The sequence below is a fragment of the Myiozetetes cayanensis genome, unplaced genomic scaffold, assembly GCF_022539395.1.
Source record: "Myiozetetes cayanensis isolate MyiCay16 unplaced genomic scaffold, myiCay2020 scf1, whole genome shotgun sequence".
Taxonomy (NCBI): domain Eukaryota; kingdom Metazoa; phylum Chordata; class Aves; order Passeriformes; family Tyrannidae; genus Myiozetetes; species Myiozetetes cayanensis.
Window position 1 is genome coordinate 52,223,526 of NW_026086604.1, and position 25,570 is coordinate 52,249,095.

The 25,570-nt window shown below is 41.5% G+C and overlaps 1 protein-coding gene and 1 long non-coding RNA gene across 3 annotated transcripts in view; both read left to right on the forward strand.

The window, feature by feature from the left end:
- The first annotated feature begins 4,911 nt into the window (after positions 1-4,911).
- On the forward strand, positions 4,912-19,259 carry LOC126635623 (uncharacterized). Its single transcript, XR_007627755.1, has 3 exons — positions 4,912-5,050; positions 14,704-14,744; positions 17,476-19,259. It is a non-coding gene; the product is annotated as an uncharacterized LOC126635623 (long non-coding RNA).
- A 1,300-nt stretch (positions 19,260-20,559) lies between these two features.
- Positions 20,560-25,570, forward strand: part of LDLRAD4 (low density lipoprotein receptor class A domain containing 4) — a 281,846-nt gene continuing 276,835 nt past the window's right edge. For both annotated transcript variants that reach the window (XM_050306900.1, XM_050306923.1), the window contains exon 1: positions 20,560-20,687. The gene's annotated coding sequence lies outside the window, so the exon portion shown is untranslated. The remainder of the gene's footprint in view (positions 20,688-25,570) is intronic.

Genomic DNA, 25,570 nt, shown 5'->3' on the forward strand with positions numbered 1-25,570 from the left:
ATACTTTTGATAAAATAAGCAGAATTAGTTTTAGGTATAATTCTTCTCTCTAATTTTGCTCTTTTTCAGTTTTGATACATTTTTCAATTTTCTTGTGTTGTTGGGTGCAATCTCTTGTCTCAGACTGGCAAGACTGACTCAAACTTCCCAAGCAGCAAACTTTAAAAAATCCCAAACAAACCTGAAATGATGTCTTTTTAATTACACTCATCTTACTTGTTTTTAACACCAGTCAGAGAGAAAATTAAGAGATAAATTATTTTTAAAAATTCTCTTAGTGTGTAGCGCTGAGGATGTCTTTGTACCTGCTCAACCTAATTAGGATATTAGTAATCATAATTATTCAACAGCTTTGTAAAGTTTTCACATCGTTGACTACAAATGGAGTTATAATACATTCCGTACACGTGCTTCAGTGTGTTTTGGAGATTGTTGCCTTGGCATCTGAAACTAATTAGTGTTCAGAAAACCTAGTAAAGGTGCATATCAAGGCCTGGCTGTCTAGAAGATTATTTTCATCATATAAAAGGTTAAAATGGTAAAGAAAATTTTCTGAGTGTTTTTTGGTGTATAAAGTAAGTTACTGAGGGCAGTGGTGGCTTTTTGAACTAGAATACTAAATGTTTTGGGGTATTTCTGTTGTAGGAATGCCTGATAAGTGAAACACTGGTATATTCTTGCTCCTGTGATTTGTGGAGGAGGTGGGTGGCTATGTGGCTAGCAAAGTTCACTATGAGGTTAGTAGGTGATGTATTTTCTGCAGGTGAAACATGTCCATTTTCTATATTGCAGCATCTTTGGAAACGAGAGAAGGCATTATGGGAACAAAAGTCCTTGGAAACCAGTGAGGAGGTGGGCAGCTGACGTTAAGATCAGCTGTCCCTGACACTGTAATTGAGTATGCTGACTTTTAGTCACAGCTATCTTCTCTACCTTTTTTCCCAAAAAACATAGATAATAGAACTTTGTGCCTTACTTTTTTCATTGTATAGCGCAAATGAAGAATATGCATCTTATCGGGAAGACAGGAATGACTTTTCAAACCTAATGCAATGGTGCTGAATCTATAGTAAGAGCAAAACCATCTTACTTACAGCATAAGAAAGTTAAGACAGAAGATGAAATTTCTTCTTACAATAACATGCTGTTTGACCACAAAGCTTTCCTAAGCATATCCTTCAATCCTGCATGCTTTATTTTTACTGTATGATTGTCTGAGGACACTCTTACATGAGCAGTTTTAGATGTAAAATCAGATGGATATAAAGCACTTGGAGTAATTTTCTGTAAATACTATCTCTGAAAACTGGATGCTTGAGTGGCAAGTTTTGACTGTAGACATTTCCAACGTGAAAATGTTGTTTTGATTTTTGCCCTGTCTCTCTGATTCTAGGAATGTGTGATTTCTGGAGCTGCTCAAGAGCTCAGAGTTGCAAATAAATTTTTGTTCTGAATAATCAGCATATTTAGAAAAATCGGCTTTATCTCTATTCCCAAAATTCTCACTGTTTTTTTTTTTTAATGGAAAGATAAAAGTCAATGCTGACAAGATGAAGCTTTTAATGTATAAATAGCACTTAAACCCATGCGATTTTTATATATAAGACACTTTGTAAAGCACTCTTAATATTTTTCCTGATTAGCGTATTCATTACTGCTATTGTATTACTCAGTTATTCATAATACTAATTCACGTCTTTCTGGCTCAAAATGCTGTATTCTGAAATACTTTGTCCTTGATTCCAGGGGCAGTTTTTGTCTGGGAATGACATTTTCAGGTATAGCTTTCCTCACAGACTCTCATCTGTAGCCACCTGCCTAAATCTGACAGTTGAGCACCAGCTGGGAGTTATGACCCGGAGAAGCATAAAAGGGCTGGAGTGAGACAAAATGGTCCATCAAGTCCCGCTTGTAAGTCAGGTCTCCAAACATGCATTTTCCACTCTATAAATTAAAAATTAAAATACTAATGGGTGTTCTTTTGTGTTCACCCAACAATTGGTTCATTAGGTAGGTATGTACAAAGAGGCTCTGCTTGTCAATGCTGTTTGGCTCTAAAAGGAGGCGAAATCGGTAGGGGTTAGGCTAGTCGTGAAATGCCCCCACCCCTTTTTACCTTCCTTCCATGTTTGTTCTGTAAGGCTGGCGGTAGGTAATACTCATCCTGCATAGAGCTGGTTTTCATTGTGAGTGCTCTGTCACTAGTCACAGCTGTCAGGTATGTCAGTCATGTAGTATTGTGGTGGTGTCAGAGACATAATCAGAGAGATTAGGTGGACACAAAGAGCTCTGAATGAGGTGGTAATTGCGTTCAGGGGGAAAAGAGACTTAAAGAAAGAAACTTTCCTTTCTCACAAGATCCATTAAAGAGGTGACAGCTAATATGTTAAAGCTGGAACAAGATAATTGTGGTAAGAATCTTTGTGTGTTCTCCCTAAAATGCAATGTGCTCACAATAAATATTCAAATGCTTATTTTGTGTTGTGAATACCAGATAACCATTTACAGTGAAATGCGACCTCTTTCAAAAAGTTTAAATTCATTGCCAAGAATGTTCTAGGAACAGTTATAAAACTCAAAAGGAATATTGGTGCTATACCGATTCACAAAAATGCCATCTTATGAAAGCTTCTTTGCAGGGATTTTCTTCAAATTGGTCTACGTGGTGAAAAAGAAATACTGAGATGCCAGCCACGGGCTGTGCTCTTCCAGACTTTACTCTCTTTGAGTAGTACTTGAATAGTACTTCTCCCCCTCCTCTCTCTCCCTTTTTTTTTTTTTTTTTTTTTTTAACAGGCTACTTGAGTGTCTGTTTACATTACACTTCTGCTGTATTAATGCCATGCTTCAGAATTGCTACTTACCCTTAAGATCCAGGAAGAAACTTCCCTTCCCCTTCTTCCCCTTCCTTTTGCCCTTCCCATTCCCCCTCCTTGTTTCCGTCTCCACCTTCTTCTGAAGCTCAAGTGTCTTCACAAGGTGTGTGTGCTGGAGCTGTCTTTGGCAACGAAGTCTTTTAAGGACCTGGTCAAACTATCTTGCTTCCTGTATCTACGTGTGAGGTCAGGTCCCCTGTCCCCTCCAAACATAAATGTTTTGGTGTCCTCTTCGTGGTTTGAACATTTCCCTTAGTACCTCTGGAAGCTTTTTAAAACCTCAGCGACTGTAAGGACTTAGCAAGCTGTTGATCTCTACTCCCTCCTGCTCTTACGCAAGGGCTCACATATGACAGGTTTTGGTCATTTGGTGTGGGCCAGTGGATTCCTAGCCAAGTAGGGTGCTAGGCACAACAGCTTTTGGAGTATTATGTATCAACAGAAGAGACATTACATAGACCTTCCTGAGTTAGGAATTTATTCCATGGCTGGTTGTGGTTGTGGAAAATTAAGCTTCTGTGACCAAGCCCATGTTCTTTATATTTCCAGTGAACAGCATCATTGATTCCCTGGCATTGCAGAGCTGCTGATATATATTGAATGGTTAATCTAAAATCAACAGGACTGCTGAGTATTCTTTATTAACAATGAGTATAAAAATGATAAGTCATGAGTATAAAAGCTAAAAGCAAATACTAGTGGTAAAATCAGTCCCACAACAAGTTTAAACAGTATCAAACATCATCCATCCATTGTACCACTTGCCATCAGAAAACAAAAAAACCAATTTAATTTCTGTCCATTAACTTCTTGTTATCTTACTAGAGTTTCTCTGTTGACTGAAGTAAAAATCCAGTCTGACGATATTTCCTCACAGAACTCTCACAACCTTCAATGATGACTGTATATGTACAAAAAAATGCGATATTAGACTCTATTGTGATAAAATTTCATTCAAACCAGCACTTTTCCATCTTCTTTTGCAGCACCAAGTTCTAATAAACCATACAATATATTATGAGAAATTGGTGATAGCGAGATAATGGTATTAGAAAATCTTATTTGACCGATTCTTTGTATAAATGAAAGTAGTTTCACATTTCTCATGGTATTTATAGTAGTTTTCCAAGCCTCCTTTTCTTGCTGGCTGTTCTGATTGATACTGAACTAGGTTGAGAAGAGTCACCTCGAAAGACAGGGAAAGATTTGACACATTTCCATTGTAAAAGTCCTGCCGGTGCTTTTAGGATAGTTGAGCCACCATGTGTTGGTATAATGGATTGATCAGTTTGCTTCTTTTGATACAGGTAAATCACTTTGATGCAGGTTAATTCAGGCTGTGTTTACAGAGGTTACTCTGATCTCTTTTTCAGGCTACTGTATGTGTTTTCAAAGAAACAATACCCCAAAACCTTTAGAGAATGAAAACCCATTCCTCCCTATTTACAGAATGGTATTTTTTTTCTTTCAAACTGGAAGCCTGCAAAATAAGTCTTAGGTTTTCATCATAATCCTTTATGAGTTTTAAATCTACTTTTTAAGTTGGCAATTTTAAATGGCTCCTGGTGAGTAGAGCCCTGGTGAGCTTCAAAACCACACACAGTTTCAATGAAGCTGTGTGAACCTGCTTCAGAATCTCTGCAAGTTTTCCAAGCTTTTATGCTCTCGTATGGTTTACAGACAAAAACCTACAGGGGTCCCATTTAAAGCCTCCTAGCAGCTAAAAGATAGAGAAAAAATGGCTTTTAAAAAACCTGAAGTACCCTCTTATGAGTGCATTAAAAGCAATTTTGTTTGCTTTCCACTTTCAAAATGCTTCAAGCTGCCAAAGACGCGATGTTAGAAAATGACTCATGAGTACTAGAGAGAAATAGTCTTTGAAAGTTTGTTCATAGTAAAGGATGATAGCTAGGCAAGTGGAGTTTCTATATTCAGAAAGAAGTATCTTGTGTCCTCATATTGCAGTTTTTTTTTTTTCTTTCTCAATAATCTGTTCTTCAGGTGTTCTTCACCTTTATCTTACAGGTTTTCAGCAATTGTGTGAAAATCAGCTCAGAACTTCAATTTATTTGTTCCTGTGGATGCTGCCTATCGATATTTGGAGACCAGGACCTCCACAGAGAGGGAAGGGAATGCCAAAGCAATGAAGGCTCCTAATTTAACTCACCTTTCAGGTAAATCAGGGTGTGTCACCCTGTTGATTGTCTGACAGTCTGTACTGTAGGGCTTAGGAGATGTTAGTATTGAGTAATATTTCTTTTAAATTTTCATTGCAGTGTTTGGTATTGGAGTGATTTCTTGATTTTTCTCTATGGGAAACACTGGGCGCAAAGGCAGCGTATTAAAATGTACTCCTCACTTTGATGTTGCTACAACTCCTCACAGTTTTCTCTCTCTTGCTCTTCCAGTGTAAATAAAGACAGTGTAGAGTAGAATTCCTAAAATGCAAGAACGTTTGGACCTCATGTTCTGTTCTTAAGCCTGTCTTGAACAAACACACTTTGCTTTCTAAATTGTAATGCTGAGTGTTAGGGAAAGAAAGTGTTAGGAAAGGTTCATTCAGTGGAATCTAGAGATGACTTGACAAAACAAATTTTAGTGAACTGTTTGAGTTCTTTTTCTGATGATTTAAACAGATGTTACTTTTAAGAATCTCTCACAAAACCATGCCTTTTGAGGGCTTACCTTGTGTACTTTATGGTTTCTTCCATGGAGTAAACCGGAATTGTGCATTAGGATCAGAGGGGCATTTCCCAGGTATGGTGCAAGCTCAGTTTTATTGCAAGTAGAAACTTTTGAGGTGTAGATTATGTCAATATATGCATGATCATCTCAGTATAATTCTACAATACAGTTAAAAACCTAATTTTGTTCTTTTGTAGTCGATTCTACTGGCAATTAAAAAAAGTCTGTCTTGTAAATGTAGCATATCTGATATGAAAAATTATGGAGGAAAAGGACTAACAACATTAACTTTTAATGATTTTAGTTTAAATTTTAAACCTACACATCACCAGCCACCCCTTGCTTTTTCTCTAGAGTCAAAAAGAAGAAAGGAGAATTTTGATGGACTTGAATTTTGACAGTGGCTGAAAATGGAGTAAATATTACAAGAATTAAAGAATTACAAGAATAAATTGGAAGTACAGAAGTGGTAGTAAAAAGTATCTGAGCTGTATTGTCCTTGTGAGAAAACAGAAAGCAAGATGTGTGTGAACAGGATGTGAATATAACCTAAGATCATGAGATAAAGATTCTTACCTGGCTTTTATTTGTGAAAACACAACCATGAGCCTAAAAGCTGTGTCTGAAAATAATGCTGAATTACAGACTAGCAACCTGTCGTGTGGTTGAATACTAATTGAAGAGGTTTGGTGTTTTTAGAAATCAAGTAAATTAAATGATGGAATTAAATTTTCAAAGCACTTGCATGCCTAGAACAACAGTTGGTGCTTAATCTCACCGTTCAATTGCATAAACCATTTAATGCAGATGAATTTTGTGATTTCCCAAAACTTACTTGCTGCCCCTTCACACCTGCATAGCTTTTCCTGGGGTCAGTCAATATGTGTTAGGTAGCTTGTGTATGTTAGGAAGTTATTTCAAAGTGTCTTGCATATGTTGCTTATTTCCTACCTAGTCTCTATAGTTTCTGTGTACCCCTTTCCCTTGTGATCATCCCTAGAGTCCTCAGAGGAATTACTACCGTAGCTCCAGGCATCTCTGTATGGCCTACAGGAACCAGTCTGTTAGGATTTTTGGTACTGCTGTAAACAAGAAAAGATGTTGGATTTAAAAAAAATTCCCCCCAGCTCCAAATCAAACAGGACTTCTCCCCAGAAGAACTGAGGCTTCCCAGAACTGCTGTTACAATACAGGATTAAAAAAGAAATAATCACTAGCATTTGTGCAGAAGGAGTGTTGCTGTTGCATTAAGTGGAAGATGTTAACTGTAGCTACACAGATGAGGAATAATAATTTTTCTTGATTCTAGCAATGTATAGAAAATAAACTGCCATTTAGAAGACAAAATTGTAGTTTAATGAAGTCATGGGCAGGAGTTACTGTCTGGATCTTGCTGTGACTGCTGAAGAGGTAACTTGCCCCTCAGCTGCTTGTCACCATCTTTTCAGCTGGTGATTGTCATCGTCTCAGATTTGTTCATTGTGCATGTTGTCATTTTCTTACTTGTCTGCCAAAATGAGTTAGGTTAAAAAGATTTTTTTTTTTTTTAAGTTAACTTGGTTCACTTTGAAGGCAACAGATTGTGGAACATTTGTAATAAGAGCCCCTCCAGCAGATAATCTCAAGCAGAAGGGTGATGACAGGTGGCTGGAGGTTGTAACCTCTTCTGAGCTGGAGGAGTTTCTTAAGACAAATTAGTTATTCCAAAACTTGGGTAGAAGCAAGCGTATCTGCTGCAGGGGCGGGGGTCTTGTAGGCAACCCCTCACCCTGCAAAGCTGCTTCTGGTACTTCCACAGCCAAGAGCCACCCATGCTGCTGATCTGCTCCCTTCCATAGGCATGTGACTTAGAGCAGGGTGTCAGCATTTAGAGCCTGTTCGAGTCAGAGAGACATGCTGGAGTGGAAAGCAGGCCAGCTTGGAACAGGGATGCTGAGTATGAGGATGCCTTTGTCAGCTTGACTGAAGACCAGCCCACCTACAGGTGCCATTTTTCTGAACTTGATAAAATTGGGCTGAAATCCAGATGCTCTTACCCCAAACTGTAACAAAAGGGGGAACAGCTGCTGCAGGAGCAACAGCAGAGACTCGGGGGGGGGATGTCTGTTAATGTCTCGGAGTGCACTGCAGTTCTTGAAAACCTGCTTTCTCAGTAATCCAATTTATGTATGCTGAAGTGGTAACATGAAGGTTGTCCTAAGATGCTTTTAAGTTAATTTGGTAATGTAGGAGTTGCTAAAGCATTTGTTCTGCTAGATGCATGAGTTGAGGACTTATTAGTGTGGGAGGCCGTACTTCATCTCTGCAGAGGAAGAACTCCACAGAGCTTATCCTAGTTAATGCATCTCAGGATATGAAACATTATAAATATTGATACCTAATGGTATTTTGGCAATTTATGGTTCCCCTTGCCAAGGATTTGCCCTACTTGTTTATCCAGGCATAGGATGAAGTCCATTTTCTGTGTCAGTATGATAGGCCTAAGATCTAGCAGGTCAGACTGATATATGGTCCCTCAAATGGATCTTCCTTTGTACAATTTGTACTCAGTCCCAAAGTCCAAGAGTTCATGTGAGAAAAAGCAGATAAAACAACTGTACGTGTAGAGTAAGGTGTGTGACACACAAACTCTGAAACAAAAGAGGCAAACTCAATATTTTAGAAGAAATACAAGCGGAAGTAATGTGAGTATAAGGGTAGGACTGCAATCCTAGGGCACAAGAGTATGAGCTGAAAGAAAGGTGAAAAGTCTCTTTACCCGTTCTGGCTTAGTGTTGATGTGCAACACAACATCCAGCTGCGAAAAGTAGAAGGACCTGTGGTGGAGATAGTGTTTTACTTGGTGTTGCCTTCTATAGCGCTTAGGGCACAGGTCTAATCTTGTAACTCCACATTACTGAATCTGGCTTTAGTCACCAAGAACTGTGTATTCTTACAAGAACTTCAGGCTTCTTAGTGGGACTTAAAGAACAAACATGCTGGCTGTTTAGCAGCATCCTTGCATCTGGATGAGTAGTGCTATTTCAGTGTCAAGCTGCTGTAGATTGTCAATCTCGATAAATTGAAACTCTCAAAGCAGTGAAGGGTGACACTGTTTCTGTTGTAGCTGACTCGTGATGTTTGTTTTAGAAACAACTCAAGTACTCTTGTAGATTCAAGAACGAATGGTAAGTTGCTGAAACTATCTGCTTCCTGGGGTTCATCTGAAGCAAAGGATTTCTCTTTCATACAGCTATTGTATCTGATCGTCTCTCATTCACTTCTTCTTTTAGAACTCTGGAAGGAAGAGCAACTTCAAAGAAAGTCACTAGCTCAAAAACTGTATTGAACTGTACTATCTATTACAACAGATTTATTTATTGTATGACCACAATGTTTTCTTCTAAAAAAAATGCAACCCTAAACTATAATAATAGCTTTTTTTTTCTGAAATTGTCCTTGCTGTAATTTACAAATCTAAACAGTTTTTAGTCAAAAGCCTGCAGCTGAAAAAAAGAGCTACAGAAAGAATGTCCGTGCGGAACTTACAAGATGACCCTGCAGCAGAAAATATCAACACCAACTATTAAAGTAAATGGGTGTTCCCGAAGGTGCAACGGAATGTTCCTGACTAAAAGATATCTTTAGTCCCTTTCTGAGATGGAATTTTGCAATGCAGCTGAGGCACAACTGGTTGTAAAAGGCTTATTATGAGGCTGAGACATTGTTGGGTCTGGATACTCTTTGAATGGCATCTCGATGTCAGCCTAGCCCCGTGCTGATTTTGCTTTCTTTCTAATTCCTAGGGAAAAGCTAAATGACACACATTCTTCTTCCTGTTGGTGAGGTAAATTGTAAGCATCCCTCTAGACTTTTGGATTCACCTGCTAGAGTGATCTGTCCCAGCTGTGGCAATGCAAAGTTTCTTTCATGCAATTAATGGGACAATTATATTAGAATGATGAGATCATGCCTTCTGCTGAAAAGAATAGAGATCTTTCATGAACAAAGAGAGCTTTATTTACATCTTTACAAATAAAGCCCCGTTTTATTCAGTGAAAGTGGGTGACTGCTACTATTTGGGTAGGCACAGCGTGGCATGAAGGTGAACTCACTCTGTAGAGTGGTAGGTAGAACTTTGGGGTGGCTGTCTTGGAAAAAAATTACAAATGTTTTGGGCTTTTTTCCCTGCTTGCACTGACTAGCAGACTAGCATGCAGGCACTTCTGGTATTGCCTAAGAGAACTGAAGACTGTTGAAAGTAATTTCATTTGTTTGCTAAATAAATGTAGAAAACCTGTCTTGGTCTTTTCCAGTGTATCAAGACTTCTCATGTAAGTAGATAGCGTGCATGTAATTCCAAGTGCAGTGGTGGGCAGTTCCGTACTCTGGGGGAACTACTGAGACTCATAGTCTTATAAGTTATGAGCCATATCTAAACAGAAGCATGGAAAGTATTTTCATTCTCGGTTCTTCAGGCTTATCTGTTTGTACCCAAGAAACCCCAATGACATTGCTAAGAAAAATACTCAAGTCTGAGATATTTTTACAATTCATTCTTTAAGCTGCAAAGCATATTTTTTCTTTCAAAAAGGCATTTGGTGAATACTAATTTTAAGCTGACTTTTGACACTGTTCTAAATGACATCTGGATTTCATATAAAATCATATGTCTAGTACCAAGCTGAGACTGCCCACTGACAAATAAATTCCTATGCTCATGTAATTCTCTTTGAAGAACAGACAAATCACAGCTATACTGACTCGAAAGTGCGTTTGGTTTTATTTCTGGTAGGAGATGTGATTCTGAGGCTTCTTTAAATGAACTCAGCATCCAGTCTTTGCCTGGATCATTGCAGTTAGCTACCAAGTAGAGCCTATGCCAGTTCATAGGAGGACTTGTGGATGGTGAGAAGTCTCCATGATATTGCTACAACCTTCACTGTATCGGCGAGTGGTCTGTGAAGCCAGAGAGGCCCAGTAGGTGAGAGGGTCACTTGGAGCCTCTTCCAGCAGCAGCTGGGCAGCCTCTGGCTGCATTCCCTACGCAACTGTTCGAACGGTCCAAGCGCTGATGTTCCCTGCCAAAATTTCCCTGCTGCTGTTGGAAGGTGGTGCCAGGAATGGGGCTGAACAAAACAACATCTTCTGTGCTCTGCTGCCTTGCCCCCAGCAGAAGGGCAGATATTTGTAGGGAGATAACACTGTGCCTGCTTCCCTGGGGGGTTTTGAGGTCTCTGTGTGGCCTTGCTGCATGGGGTATAATTCAGGTTTTGATGCTGGTCATCTCTCATGCTTTCAGAGTAACAAATGAAATAAGCAGAGAAATAAATAAATAGGATTGTAAAAGCAAAGATTAAACAAAAATAGACATGAAGCAGATAGTTCTAAAACCCGGGAGCAGGAAGAAGCTTTATTGTCTTAGAGTTGTCCAGTTTTGAAGTTTGGGATAGTTATGTTCTAAAAGGCTGTGAATGGTGTAGCTACAAATAAACCACAAACAGGTGTTTAGTTGCCCATGTATGCACAATGGTGAAAAGTGTCAAGTTTGAAGAACAAAGACATCATTTCATGCATTTTCACCTTGCCAGAAAGACAGAGCTTGAAGAAATGGAATTTTTGGAAAAAATATAACTTTTTTTTGGAAAAAAAAACCCACCTTAGCATACGCTACAGGTGTAGCTGTATTTTATCAAAATGTTGCCACGAATAACCTGCTCAGTCTCTAACTCCTTATTTTAAGTAAATTACTCCAAGTCAGCTGTTTTGCATTAACTGCCTGCTTGCAATTGTTATTGTTGGGTCAATATGAGCTAATTCCAAGCTATTCATTTTCTTGGTTAAGGACCAACTTCTTTTGCATGTATTGCTGGGGCAGAGTATACATTTTATAGAAAATAACTGAAGATTAACTGACTTATAGTACATTTGACATCCTTCCTCGACGTGTGACAATTTGATCATGAATTCTTACTGCTGGACTGTGACATAGTGAATATGATACTTAACAACAGAAAGATGTTAATCTCCACAAGTGGGGCGCAGTTTCTACCAAGGGGAATTTCTTTCCATATGTATTGGTGATTCATCCTTTGAACAGTCTCCATTCTATGCAACAAAACGAAAACTACTCTAGAAATGGTAACATGTAATAATAGGAAATAAACAAAAATAGAGGTCAATGTCACAGTGTACATTGACTCATATTTCTGCAGATGTTGGTGTTATATCAGAACTTCCAAAGTTGCATTACTCTTCAACAGGAGTTTTTCAATGCTATGATTGCAATCTGTCATTTCACTTAACATTTAAAAAAACTCCAAACCTTTAGTATATGGCACCACTACCTATTGTGTAAATAGTTTCCTGACCTAGGAAAACTACTTCCATTTTTGCTTGTGAAAGTTTGCTAATCAGTTGCAGAAGACTGTTCTTGAACATAGTACTTTCCACTCCTTAGATTTGAGTGAGAAATACATAGGTGGTTTTTGTACATCTCATTATGTTAAACTTCTGAATGGGGGTTATCATTTTTACAACATGACAGGGCACATCTCAGTACTTAAACATGCTTTGAAGTTAAAATGAAATCGAGCTTTAAAGTTAAATTTTGAGATGTAGAAATTTATTTTCCCCCGTTTTCTAGTAGTGTCTTGTTTAAAGTGGTTCAGTGTGAAGAGTGAAGAGTGCTGAAGATGCCAGCCAAAGGAGTTATCAGTGTGTTAAGGGAAAAACGTAAAAATATATAGTTTTTATGTACTTTGCACTTTTGCAACTTGTTATATGAGGCTAAAATAACTGGGGAAGAACCTTTTTAATGACTTTTTTTTTTCTATTGGCCTCTGTTCTTGGTGTTTATATGGTATGTTAACATCTGTGGGTAGCCTGCTAATAAATGAGTGGCCAAGGAAGTATCTGAGAGAAGACACAGCAAGTTATTGGAGGAATTCCTGTTAATGCAGTCATACAGATATCTGAGCATTAGAGAATAGTTTGTCTTTTTGCAAGTTGTTCATGGTCTAGTGGTTGAAGTTTGAATGCAGGAATGAATTCTGCCATTTAGCCTTCTCTGTAGGTGTTTCCTTGTCTACAGAATAGGAATAATGTATGTGTATGCCTGGGTTGGTGAGATTGAACTGATTAGTGACAACAAAATGCTCTGAGAGGCTTTAATGCAGGGCATTAAACAACTGCATGCTATGCAGATTTTCAATATTAAAAATATATTATAGGTGACATGCAAAAGCAGTGGGGAGTATAAAAAAAAGTCACTGGGTTTCACTGAACAATAAAGAGCAAAGAGGCAGTTCCTAAAATCCCTTTGGGAGGAGTAAGCTAGAAGGGAATAATGTAACAGTCTTATTTGCAATATTTCTGTAAGTAGTTGTAAAAACATTCTTTCCAGACATGAAAAAATGCATTTGCTCAGAGCAGCAGATGAAGCAAAACAGGCATACGGTCAGCAGCAGGTTCCACTTGTTCTTGTTCCGGACAATATGGATATTGGATTCAGTGGTCAGTGTTAGCCTGGAGTGCCTGAAGGTGATGTAGAGTTGCTTCTTAGGCATGAAAACCACTCAGCTACTATACTGTATGACAGTATATGCAATTTGAATAGTGTTATTAGTCCAAACGATTTGCTTTAATTTTAATTGTCTTCTGTGATGGTAAGGCCTTCGGGTTTTTCAATGCTGCATTAATGCAAAGACTTTGATGTAAAAAAAGTCCAAAAGCAGAGGGGGGAAAAAAAAGAAGAAAGAGAGAAAAGGAGGAGTTACAGTAAGTGGACACTGGGAACTTCTCCGAGCTCTGCAGCTTTATCCTTGGGGAGAGCTGAAGGGCAGAACTAAAAGAAGTTTATTGCAGTGTAGGGTACTTAAAATGAAGACAGCCATATTTTAAAGTTTAAGCATTGACCAGGTGCCTCTGTGCTGTACCAGGGAAACAGTGAAGATGGTCCTTATCACAAAAAATTAGGGATTTCTTTAAGTGCTTAAATAGAAAACCAGAAATATTCTGAGAAGCCCTGAAGAAGACGACTAGAGTGGCTTTTAAACACATGTGGATGTGTCAAGTTATTGGGAAGGATTTGAAAACTAGGAATATGGGCAGCTGAATAGAAATTATATTAGTGAACATAAACCCAAAAGGTTATAGGTTGCAGTACTGCTTTTACTATTACAGCTAACCATAAGATGATGATGCTTTTTTTGGTTATCAGTTCTATTATACATCCTTCTCATATGACTTCCCTCTTTTCATGTAAGACTGTCCAAAGTTTTGGAGTTCTTGCATCATAGCTTCATTTGATGTACTAGATGGGCACCACATTCTTTTCATTAAATATTTCTTCTGTGGGTTTTCTCTGCATGTGTACAATAATGAGTCTGATTGTGGTTCTACTGAAGTCAGTGGGATTTCTGATGTGGACCTGAAAAGAGGATCCTGTCCAACAATATTTGTCAATTCTTTAATTTAAAAATGCTTGGCGAGCTAATTGCTCCCCTCATAACTAACATAATGATGTACAGTATGACTGGTAGCTAAGAAAATAATTCTGGATGTGTTTTTGGAGAAAAGGGGTGTTTGGTAGTACATTAAATAAAAAACTGTAGAATAAGAAGCAGCGAATAGCTTCTTTGTGGTCCAGTAGATAGAATGCTGTAGAGTAAACCAGGAGAATTTGGATGAGTTCCCAATTATGCCTGTTCTCATAGTACATTCTTAAGGCAAATTGGATTTCTTTTGTGACTTAGATTCTGTATCTATATCATGGAAATACTCCAACACAAATTAGTCTTAGACTTGGGAAAACAATTGAAAATATATTTGGGAAATTGTATTCTAAACAAAAATCTTGTATCTTTCACATAAGGAAGACTTTATTTTACCTATTTGTAAGTTGTTTGTAAATTGATGACAACAGAGTACATCCTGTAGAACAGGCAGGTTAAAACAAGAATTTGTTTCTTATCTGATGATCATATGTTGTCTAACTGCTACATACATTATTGATTCTATATAATAAGATGTTGTCTTATTATATATCCAGCCCTTCTTACCACGGAGTGTAATTTCTCTCTTTATTATGGTAATGTACATGGTATTTATTAGCTTATAAGATTCGATCTGATTCCAGTCCATTTTGCTTGGTTCCTTGCAGAGGGTTTTCACATCACTTGGCTGATTTGTCAGACGCTAAAGGTAAGACCTGGCAACCTGATCTGTGCTTACTTGTAGTGAAGTTTTTTTTTTGGCTTTAGACCTTCTTTTAGGAAAAAGAGGGGTGATGTTGCTGCCATTGTAGTTTGGAGAGTCTTGGGGGTGCATCACTTACCCGCTGTTTTTTAAAAACTCCAAATTCACCTGTGCAGTGGTGAATGTACGTCAAGAAATGTCATTGTGACTGACAGTGAAGTCTTTAAAATTTCAACGAGAAATACAGAATGTTTGTCCAACTGAGAATTCTGCTGTGCCCCTTCCACACTCTTAGATTACTTGTCGTGTGCAGTACAGTAAGTATTTACTATAGTTCCAGTCTGGACTTGGCTGATTGCTGTCTCTGTAGTATTGTGTAACAATGTCCTTTCCAAGGCTTTTTACTGTCAAGAACAGAGAAATGCATGCTCTGTGACATTACGCTGGTGTTGAAACCTGAGGATGCAATCCAGATATTCATAGCACTCACTAAGTTCACAGACTGACATTGCATTTTATTTAGCATGAAAACCTTCTTTAGTTATGTCCATCATGACAAGAAAACCAAAACATCTCATAAGATATGTGGGATTATCTAAAACTGAGACTGACATCTAGGGACGGGGTCTGCAGGTGTGTGGGTTGAATTGGCAGATAACAACACGTTGCAGACTGTATGTGTGTGCACCCATGAACAACAAACTAACTGGAGTCTAATTTCAGTGAATGACTAGAACAGACAGAGGATTTTTTACAATAGCAAAATATGTTAAGTAATCTTTCTTATGCTGCCTTCCTTCCTTCCTTACATGCATACTTTTTCCTCCTGTCATTGCTTAAATACCTACCACCTAATTAACAAGGTGTATGAAGTGGACGGTGTGGTCACTGACGGAGTGACACCATTTCACACCACTGTGACGTGTTGGAGATACAGTCTGGGTCCTGGAACCCTATCTCTAATCAAGAGGCCCTACAAGGAAGTCCATCTGCACACATCTGCTGGGGCACTGAGGTGCATGTCAAGGCCTTGCACCTCTCTGAAGCCCAGTGCAGATCGAGGCCTCCATCCCTCTACCACCAAAACACTAGAATATGCATTAAGGTTTTGAAGCAATTCAGAAAATTTCAGCATCTTTTCCTAAAATACTTGACAGACCATTTCAAAATGGCCAAAAATGTAATGCCAAGCTTGTGAGATGTTTTTTGTATGTTACTGATTTTTAAAGTTTTGAGGAGATTTGATTGCTTACCATTAGTTCCATAAATTGCTTAATATAGAAATTTTCTTCCCTGGTGTACTCTAGTTAGTCTAATCAGGAAGGAGAGTGGAAGCCCTTGAAAGGAATGACCTTCTTGGGAATCATCCAAGAGAAAGAATGTAACATCCTGGCTTCTAGAAGAGAGAATTGTCATATTTTTTTCCGTTGTGATGCTTCCCTCACTAGATTCTGCTGTGATAAAAAACCAACAATAACAAAAACCCACTAAACCACCAAAACCAAGGCCCCCCCCTGGAGGTGTGTGGTGGTTTGTTGGTTTGTTTTTTTTTTTTTTAATTTCACAAAACAGCACCAAGTTAGAATTATGAGCAGTGCTTATCTGCACTGCAGTGCTCATGGTGGACGACTATGAGCTGAATCTGGATGACCTGTAGGGTAAAAACCCTACTGAATACTCTTCTGACTAGTTTTAGGTGTTTTATTTTAGCATGCTTTTATGTGTAGTTTAGCAAGACTGGTTTATTACATGTGCCCATATGTTATTTGTCTGTGTTCTTACTGCGGTTTGAGTGTTTTTAATTTCTTCCTCCTTGTTCTCTCTGTGTAACAGATAATAGGAATCAGCAATACTTGAAATACACTGATCTGTGGCTTCCTGGTGGGAAACAAGATGAGTCACCAGTAACTAAAACCAACAGCCATTATGTCCCTGGATTCAAATTTGTTCTTCTCAGTCTAATTGTTCAAATACTTGCTTTTCCCACTGACTTCCTCCTTGGCGGGGTGGCATGCCTTGCAGACTGCCAGACTGGGAAGGAAGAAGGGATAGCAGTTACAGCATATGTAACAAGCCCAGACAAGGGGCTCACCAGGGATGGGTATGGACGCTCAGACCAAGTGCTTCACCAGCCTGTGTATCTCCTACCAGATCTAATAGCATGCTTGGGCCAAGTATTTATTATAGTCAGCAGAGAACCTGTCTGCCAGGCTTCTTTGGTTCTTGCATTGGGGTTCTGGACATGGCAGGGCTGAGTGGTGCTCCTGTTGTTAAACTCCACCCCTAGGAACGCAGCACCTTGGTGTCCACCAGTAACATTGAAGTCACTTTTACTATCAGATTAATGATAAAGTAGTAAAAAAACCCTAAGAAATCCCACAACAGTCCAAATATTAACTATATCATTGCTGTGTTTAGAGAGGAAGATGAAGAATGTAAATCATACACAGATCTGCCTACACCTTAAATCAACTGTAAGAACTTGTTTATCCAGGAAATGAGCTGTCAGGATGCCTGTGCAACCTCATGGATACTGCCAGTATGGCTTTCACTGAAGGGATGTTTTTGTGGGGGGATTTTGTTTGTTTGTTTTGTTTTAAGGTAAGTTTCTTCATATAACCAAACTCTCCTGGGATTCTTTTTAGATTGAAACCTCTACACAACTCCAGGATCTCCCATGATTTATAATTTTGTCAGGGAAAAAATGTTAACACTCCTCTTTAACTGTCTCTCTAAGTTTCAGAAATACTGACATTCTTCAGACACTTCTAAGTGGAGCAAGACAGGGAACAGAATCTTTAATGGTAATTTTGGTGATTGAAAGGTAAGGAAATTTGTATATCTGAGGAACTGTTGCCCCCTGGCAGGGGCCAGTATATTAGGTTGCAAATTGTCTCTTACAGCGATACCTTGGATAGGAACAACAGTACCAGCAGTATAGTGTTCTTGGCATTTCCTTTTCCAGACGTGGATCCGTGCATGGTGCTTTCTGAGCATGTGCATGAGTCTATGCATTTTCTCTTGTTTTTGCTGTCCTCCTCCTACGTGCCCAAAATATCCCAAATTGCTGCCAGGCAATTTTTTTCACTCAAGAGGTATTGTATAGAAATAATTTGTTACTTAGTAGGTGATTTTGTTATGCTTTACAAAGTTTTCCATGGGCTAGGATATTCCTCTGCAAACGGCAAGACTCTCTTGGCAGAAGTGAACGAATTCTGGTCTTCCTAGAGAAGTCATTGAAGGGAACACAGCTGAAACGTGTCAGACCCCTTCGTTGTGAAGCATATACAGATTGCCAGGGCACTCTTGGAAATGGAGCACTTGACTCTTGGTGGGTTACTACAGAGCAAATTTGAAATCAAGGTTCTCCCAATTTGCCAGACTATAAATAAATGTTATCAATACCAAGATATGGATTAACTCTGTGACCTTTTGATGATTTTGGTAACCTCCAGGACAAACAGCTCCAATATATTATCCATATTATGGGAAGCTCCTCCTTTCTGTAGTGTTTTGATGTTCCTTTGGCTCCTTGTGTCTTAATCCAAGGTATGTTTGCTAAATTTGTCTTTCACTGCTGATCTGACTGTTTCTCTGTTTTGGAACTACTCTGGTAGTTCCCCATTTCCAGTCACATATGGTGACTGGCAGCATGAACCGCAGGCCGTCACCACCATGATCTTCATAGGTTGGTGCTCTGAATTCTGGGTTGGCGGATTCCTGGCTCCTTCAAGCACTTACATCTTCCTTCCAACTTGCAGCTAGGGAGATGTGAGGCAAGAAGGGAAACAAGCTCATTTGAGTCAAACCTGCACGTGGCCAAAGTTAGCAACCTTTATAGTTCTTCATGTTGCCTAGGTCCTGATATTTCTCCTCTTCATTCTTAGAGTCCTGGGTATAACTGGGAAAAGTCTTTGGAGTGCATCACGGATGGGAATGTGGACTGAGGCTGATGGTCTAAATCAAGAGAAGTCACAGAATGGGTCAGGATGGGACCACAGTGGGTCATCCCGCCCAATCTCCCTACTCAAGCAGTGTCATCCCAGAGCACATTGCAGAGGATTGTGTCCAGGTGGTTCCTGAGCATCTCCAGTGAGGGAGACTCCACAACCTCTCTAGGCAATCTGTTAAGCTGTTCCAGTGCTCCCAGAAATAGGGATTTTTTTTTCTGTGAGAATTCTATGTCTAAATATTCCTGCATGTAATCTCAACTTTGGTTGTTTTACTTGTTCCCAAGTGGCTTGGCATAGCTGAGATTAAGGTGGCCTTTTTACTGGATGATCCATACCACAGCCCTGCATCCCAAAGGATATTAACAAGAAGAGCGGACGGGCAAGGGCTAGGGAACACTTGATGGCTCTATGCAGGATTGCATTACAGAGTCTGAGATGGACAGTGCCTGCAAGTGAACACAGGCAGGGCAGAAGCTGCCTTGGGTTCGTGCCTGCTGGGCTGTGACATGAACTGGGTTTTCCTGTCTTGCAACATTTTTTGAAATGTCAAAAAATTTCTCATTCTGCACGGGACAAAGTGTACTCTTTTTGCTCCCCCCACCCTGCGCCGGTCCTGACCTTTACAGAGGTGCGGAGGCAGGGACTGCCTAGTGGGTGCGTGGGTGCGTGGTGGGGGCTGCCCTGTGGGGACTGGGGGCATGGGCGGACTGGGGGCTGCCCCCTTGCCGGGAGTTCCCTATGGCCTCTGCCCTCTCTGCATGCCCAGTGCCTGGCTGGGAGCCAGCGTGGCAGGAGCGGTGCTGTTCCTGGAGCAACGCCAGCAGCGCACAGAATCACATTCACAGAATCGTTAGGGTTGAAAGGGACCTCTGGAGATCATCTGGTCCAACCCCCCTGACAAGGCAAGGTCACCTCCAGGTGGGTTTTCAGTGACTCCAGAGAGGGAGACTCCATGACCTCCCTGGGCAGCCTGTTCCAGTGCTCTGCTGCCCTCCACGTAAAGAAGTTCTTCCTCGTGTTGAGGTGGAACTATCTGTGTTTTAGTTTATGGCCATTGTTCGTCATCCTGTCACTGGGCATGACCAAAAAGAGTCTGGCACCATCCTCTTTGGCACCTGCCTTTGAGGTATTTTTATATACCTTAATAAGATCCCCTCTCAGTCTTCGCTTCTCTGAACTAAACAGGCCCAGCTTTTTCAGTCTTTCCTCATGAGAGAGAAGCTCCAGACCCCTCATCATCTTTGTGGCCCTCTGCTGGACCCTCTCCAGTAGCTCCTTGTCTTTCTTGCCCAGGACTGCACACAGTACTGCAGACGTGGCCTCACTAGGGCCGAGTAGGTGGGGGGGGATCACCCACCTCGACCTGTTGGACACACTATTCCTAACGCACCCAGGATACCATTGGGCCTCCTCCCCACAAGGGCCCACTGCCGGCTCAGGGTCAACTTGTCATCCACTAAGAAAGACTCCCAGATCCTTCTCTGCATAGCTGCTCTCTAGTAGGTCAGCCCCCACCCCGTGCTGGCACCTGGGGTTATTCCTGCCCCGGTGCAGTACCCTACGCTTGCCCTTGTTGAAGCTCATTCGGTTTCTCTCCTCGAAGGAGAGTCCCCGCCGGAATTTCGCGCGGCCCTCGGTCGCCGTCGGGTGCGGGTACCGGAGCCGGAGCCGCAGCACATCCGCCCGGCAGGTGTCAGTGTGGGCTGCGGGGCCGGGCGGGAGCGCCGCCTCCCCTCCCCCGCTGCCTGCCGCCCCCCCGCCGGCGGCCCCCGCGCCCGCCCGCCCGCCGGAGCCAGACTCGCTGCAGACAGGCGGCAGCCAGCGGGGCGGGCAGGGCGGGGGGAGGAGGAGGAGGAGGAGAGGCTGGGGATGAGTTGGAGGCAGGCACAGCCTCAGCGCAGGGAGAGAGGCTGCCGGAGACAGGCAGGGGGAGGCGGCGAGGCGCTCCGGAGGAGGCCAGCGCGTCGCGGGGGCGAGCGGCGGGGGCCGGCGGGAGGTGAGTGCCGCCCGCCGCGGCGGGGACGGGGGCGGGCGGGGGCGCCGCGGCGGAAAGTGCCGGAGAAAGTGCGGGGAGGCCCGAGTTGGAGGTCTGGGAGCGGGCGAGGGACGAGGCGGCGGCTGCCGGGGGGCTCCGGCGGCGCTCGGCCACCCTCCGTGCCGCGGGGAAGGGGGGCAGCCCCGGCCCCCCCGAGCCGCTGCCGGGGCCGGGCTGAGCGCGTCCCCCGCGGCACCGGAGGGGCAGGTGGGGGCGCCGGCCGGGGCGAGGGGCAGCGCTGACAGGTACCCCCGGGAGCCGGGGGGCAGCCGGGGAGCCCCGCTGCCGCCGTCCTGCTCCGCCTGGCCCGGGGAGCAGCCGGAGCGGCCGCCCGGAGGGGAGACCCCCGGCGCTCCGCAGGAGAGGCGGAGGCGAGCGGGGCTGCGGAGCCGCGGCGGCCGGCAGGGCGCTGGGGAACACGGAGTGCGCGGCACGTCCTCTCCGGCTGCTCCGAAGTGCACAGTGGAGCTCCGTCTGGCCGCTCGGCTCGGCTCGGCTCGGCGCAGGGCTGGTGTCGCAGCTCGGGAGCAGCCCGGGAACGGGGGTCCTGCCCGGCTCCGGGGGTTGGGGGGAGCCTGGCGGAGATGCCCGGCCGAGGTGCGCGCCCAGTGCAGGGCGGGCAACTTTCACGGGAAGGCAGAGCAGCAGTGCGGCTGCCAGGCTCACGCACCAGTGACCTATATTTAACGAAGTGCCTTTTTTTTTCCGGAAAAAAAAAAAAAAAAGTTTATAAGCAGAAGTCTAGCTTTGCCTGCCTGTATCAGACGCCTGCCTGCATTGTGTGCATTGAATATGTGCATCCCAAATTTCTGAATGGTGTGCCAGGTTTTCTCTCGTGTAGGTGGGTAGGTAGTTATGCGTAGGCTACGGTTGGATGCTTGCTGAAGAGGCAAACGCACGGTTGTGTGTAGGTTTAAGTTCACTGAAGAACAAACAGGAAACAGGCAAAATGCAAAAGTAACTTCTGTTTTCTTAGGAGATCTTAACACCTAGAATGATACAGATTTTAGTGGGATTCAGAACCTTTTCGGAATAGCAAATGGTGGTTGTGCAAGAGAGCAGAAGTCTGGTGAATAATTTCATATGGTGTTAGAAATAGCATTTGGTGTTATAAAAGTTTCCTGATCTAAGATATGGGCATCTTCTCGTCAGGATGAAAAGCTCCTTTAAGAGGTTTGTCTGTGCTTCCAAACAAAAAAATTCCTGCATTAAAATGTCTGTGGACTGGAAAGGTGCACCATGTAGCAAGTAGAGTGAAATGTCTGCAGCGCTGTACATCTGAGACTAGCCAAAAAGGAAGAGAGTTTTTGCCAGTAAGAAAGCCTGAGGGGCAATTACTGGTAGTCATAGATGAGGTAAGAACATAGATGCTGTGTAAGTATGAGCAATGTTCCTTGCTGGTCCTTCAACCAGTGTTGGTTAGACAAAACTTCTGTTTTACCTTCCAATTTCATTTCTAGGATAATGTTTTGGGAAATATATTCCTTGGAATAATCCTGAGTTGTTGGAATAACATATGATGCACCGCTGAGTGGAATTAAATTACTGTGTGTGGTGCACACGTGTTTGGTTCCACTAATGAGCATATAAATATTATGGCTTCGTGGCTGTAAGGGGAAGTTTTGCTGGAAAACCAGTGCACTAGTGGGAAGCAGCCTAATCAACATCACATTAGCTGAGATAGTGATGATACCTCTGTAAATGTACTGGTGTTGTAGCACCAGGTGTTAAGTTACTGTGATACATAAGGTGACCAGCATGAGGAGAAATCAAATTGGAACGCGTCAGCTATATGCAGTTATGTATAGAAGTAGAAATGCATGTTTTTATGTAGCAGCGTATTTAGTTTCCCCTCAGGTGTCTGAAGATCATGGTTGCGTACACATAAGGCATGTCAATATTCTCCAGTGAATTCAGGTTCCATTGCGGGCCTAAACAGTGATCGGTGTGTAACGCAGGATGAGCCAACAGTGTGAGACAGTATATTTCAGACTGCTGTTTTTTGTTAACTGAAACACTGCAGGCACTAGGCAGCGTTTGACTGATGAAGTTTGAATTCAGTCTTCATCATCTTAGACTTGTTACGAGAAAACTTGTGGAAGTAGAAGGAAATTGAGATTAAAGATTGAGGCACAGTTGCATTAAGTTTGGAAAGACTGAAACTATGGAGGAGTAGCTTAACCTAAGAATTTAGAACTAACCTGTCCCTTTGTTATTTTTAAGTAGGTAAAATGCTGTTTGCATAGGACATTAAGGTGAGACTTGAAAAGATGAGTTGTTAGTTTTTTCTGCATTGAACATGCACTTTTGTGGGGTGGGAAGGGAGGAGGGGAAGGGAAGTTTTCTGATATTCTTGACCAAAATTTCTTTTTCTTGTCCAAAAGTTCTCTTTTTCATATCTGCCCTGCAGTACTCTGTCTAGTGGCTGCTGCCCTTCTAATAAGAAATAGTTACATGTCAAGTGACACCATCTGAAATAATTTGGAATATTTTCAGGATACGATGTGCCAGAGAGAAGTGAATGATTATTGAAATAATAGAGAAGTACCTTAAAAGTCATTTAATATAATCTCTAAGAGAAATGAAGTGTTAAAAAGTGCACGTCTGCCCAACAGCTCTTGCATCAGGAGTCAAGGTTGTTGCATTCAACTTGCGAGTGGTCTTGGAAAAGTTTTTTTTTTCTGTCTGGTTTCTGATGGTTCAAAACAGCTCCCTGCAAGTGAATTGCCAGTTACGGAATGCAGATACTTCTAGGAGTTTGGAGATGAATTTTTCTGCAGATTGGTTCTGTGGTAACCGTGAAATTCTTCAATGGCACCAAGCTAGTATCAGCTGCTCGTTAAAGGCACTGATGCCAGAACAGTGGTGCATCAGTTGCTGGGAATCCAACCCTGTAGTGAAATGATTCATACATATACATTTCCTTTTCTCAGTTGACAGCTATTTTTAAGAATAGCCGTCTTGCCCAGAAGGTTGATATCTAAGCAAAGGCAGCCTAGATAGCTAAAAATTTCTTTCACACCAAACATAATCTTAGTACACTAAAACATTTAAATGGAATTGATTTTAATTGATTCTTGCTGGATCTCTAATGCTAATTGGTCATTATAAAAGGATCGTGGTGTTTTGGAGCTGGTATCAGGAAGTCAGCAATTTTTTGCACAAACAAAAAGATGATGAGTTTGAAGTAAATGTCAGTTTGAAGCAATTTATGGTAACAATGGATAGTGATATCTGTATGGTAGCAGATTACCTGAATAACTTCTTGAAGAGGATCGGATTCTCTGGGTGTAGAAGCCTGCAGAAACAGCCTCAAAATGACACATTTGTCTGGTGTACTTTAAATTTCTCTATGTGCTGCATGGGCAGAATATTCCAGTGAAGGAAAGCTGTGGACCTTTATTTTTTCCCATTGTGTTCTTCTGAACTGCGTATTTGAAAAATAAGTTTGACTTCTTTGCTTTACAGAGAAGTTTTATTTGCTTATTTCTGAGACAATCAGTTGAATAATAGTTACTGTAAGGGGACAGCAGTAGAAAGAATGCTTGCAGGTGAATAAGAGTGAGCACAACATTACAGTGTGTTCTGTATTTCATGCTGGCAAAATGTCTCTGTATTCGTCATCTATATTTATTTAATATATGCGTTTCAGTAGCGTATGCCTTGATTTAGCATATTTGGGATATGCTAAATGTAGATGCATTTTACTAAATGCTTTTTCTCATTGTTTAGTTAAGCAGTGGAAATTTTCGAGCACCTGTATCATCATTCATTATCACTCAGCATAATAATGGGTAAATTTAATCTTCCTGATTAAGATTATTTTGGTCACAAGAGACAAGGGACTGAAAATGAATAATTTTCTTGATGTTGTACTGTGTCTGTGTTTTTCATATCTGCTGTTCTTTTCTTTAAAATCCTACTACAGACAACACTGACCTTTCAAACTGTGTTTGAGTGGTCTTGCTCTACATCAGACTTTTCTTTCAGGTAGGGGACAGAAATTAAGAAGAATCTAAATGCATTTTTTTTCTTCTTATTGCCAATGGAGAGCTTTTCTAGATTTGAAGTAAGTTTTCTTTGTGCCAAATGGTTGACTTTTCTGGAATAAAATCTCTCTAGGGTATGCAAAAAGTCCTCTGGTTAATATACTGGCATTCCCAGAACCCACTAAAACTTAGGCAGGTTGCCAGACACCACTTAATGAGGATGCCGAATGTCTGGCACAAATCTGCATGAAAACCAGCAAAGAAGCTGGGGGTGGAAGTGCATGCGGTGGGGAGAGGGCTGGGAGGGCAGCACATCCACACCCATCATTTATTTTTAATGTCTGCATTTTGCAGAGAAACGGATCAGAAATCCTTACCCCACAGGATTTTGAAAACTCACTAGGGGCAGGAGTCTGGGTCCTTCAGACTGAGGGAGCTGTGTTCTCATAGAAATAGGGTTTTATTAGGAAAGCAGTTTATGAGTTTGGGGAGTTAGTTTTTGAGGAGAGCATCAGAGAGGACAGGCAATGATAGTGGTATTATGTTTTATTATCTGCTAAAACTGAAAAGCATTTGAAAATGTTGTTAGACAATTTGGGGGACAATGGAAGTCAGTGGTTGCCAGAATCCACACAGAAAGACTGTTAAAGTTACATGGCAGGGGTAAATAAACCACTGCTACTAGAACACCTCTGCTTAGTGTGGGCTCTGCCTGATGCCCTTGTGCTTATGTTTTGCTACATGTTAAGTAGAATTTCAGGTGTAATAGACTGGTGGCTAGATAACTGTGACAAGAATCAGTCACACACCAAGATGGGGCCACTAAAACCAGAATATATTGGTTTGTGTTGAATC